The sequence below is a fragment of the Capsicum annuum genome, unplaced genomic scaffold (assembly GCF_002878395.1).
Source record: "Capsicum annuum cultivar UCD-10X-F1 unplaced genomic scaffold, UCD10Xv1.1 ctg2014, whole genome shotgun sequence".
NCBI classification, from domain to species: Eukaryota; Viridiplantae; Streptophyta; class Magnoliopsida; order Solanales; family Solanaceae; genus Capsicum; species Capsicum annuum.
In genome coordinates this window covers 526,661-528,605 of record NW_025826022.1, presented here as the reverse complement: position 1 = coordinate 528,605, position 1,945 = coordinate 526,661, and positions in this window count along the sequence as shown.

The window sequence follows — 1,945 nt, the reverse complement described above, 5'->3', positions numbered from 1 at the left end:
TGTATAATAATATTACAACTCAAAGCTTGGGTAAGACATAGTTTCATAAAACTCACAATATAATAACATGATAGGAATTCTCCATGAATTTATGAAATACTTTACGAAAATATGTAACTTTTGGGCACAATAACAAAAGGGTGTTCTTGTTCAAAATCACATATATTAAACTTGGAGATTTGGATGACTTCAAAAGTTCTAGAAGGTTTTTCACGAACTATTGGGTGTCCCTCATATCCCTTTCAACGGGGAATACAAATATGCAAGAATTATCAAATTCTCATGGTTGAATCTCTAGATAATTAGATTTCTATGTTGAATCCATAACTTTGTTGTTGAAGGTGTATAGAGAATTTTGAGATGTTTAACTAAGAGAATAGAAGATAATACGCTCCTTGAGAGTTATAAGTTGTGGGAAGTGAAGGAAAAAGACCAAAATACCCTTACTAAACGCTTCCCAGTTGCTAAAAATCTAAGGTTGACAACATTTGTCATAGGCCATCAGACTTGTGATAAGTCATCGCAAATCTCATTACGGGGGAAGGGGGTAGAATTGATGGACTTCTGCCTAAGGCTGACGACATTCATGATAATTCATCACACTTGTGATAACTTATCAGAAATGTCGTCACTGGGGGATGGATTTTGCCTATGGCTGACGACATTGGTGATAAGTCATCACACTTGTGATAACTTATCAAAAATATCGTCACTACGGGATGGATTCTTCTTAAGGCTAACGACATCCGTGATAAGTTGTCACACTTGTGATAAGTTACCACGAATGTCTTCACTCAGTTTTTCAGGCTGACATGCTGGAGTAAAATGGACATAAGTTTGTGCTCTGTTATTAAATTTAGGCAAAATTGGTATTGTTGAAAAGCTAATTCAATTATCAATCTATTTCTGTGTCATAAGCTAAGAAATTCATAGTATAACGATAGATATGTTTGTTTGAAGTTGACTATACTAATATCCTTCTCAAGAATTCAATCGGCAAGGAATGTTTTGATTCATCTAATAGCTAGGACACTTTTGAGGCCCTAATACCCATCAAACTAGATCATGTAACTACCAAATCACTAAATTTATTTCTAAAGAGCTTGAAGCAGGGTTCTACTACTAGTTGAAATTATCAGGGTATTACAGTACCGTGATGGCTCCACATCACGGAGTCTGCCCAGTTCCCATTTGTCAATTTCCAGTGAGCTACCACGATAGAGGTACGTTGGGGTGGCCACCCAGTTCGCAAAATGTTGCATTTTTTAGTTTTTTTGATAGTTTAAAGAGTGCATTTTGGTCATCCTCCTAGCCCCTAGTCCATCTTAAACATTGAATTAAACCCCTCCAAAGCACTTTACATTCAGTTTTCATCAAATTCCTCTCAAACAAAACCCTAGATCATCATGCTATCTCCCCAACCAACTCAAATTCCTCCACTAATCTTCCAAGAAAACCCAAGATTTGGAATCCCCAAGTTAATAACTCCAACAATTCATCTCCAAAGCATCAATCAAGGTATGTGAGGTTTGAACAAGAATAAATCTTCCATCCCTGTGCCTAACACTTTATTTTAATTACAATGTTACTGCAATTTATATAATTTTCCATGAATTTCAAGTTAGGGTTTACACCCATTATAATTATTTGCAAGGTTATGAGATTTTTCATGATTCAAAAGTTGAATCACATAATTATGTTTAATATTTCCATACATATTGTTGAAATTTTCAAATTTTAAGATGATTTATGAATGTTTACATTACCAAGTATGAATTTTGAGATGCTTTAACATGAGATTGATGCTTGGGTCATTAGACTTTATTTAAAGATTGTTGTTTCAAGATTGTTTGTGCTATAAGCACCCCATGACTACATTGTTTTCAGATTTTAGATAAAGATTTGATCTTTTGGTCTCAGAATAGATATGTAATCCACATTTTAA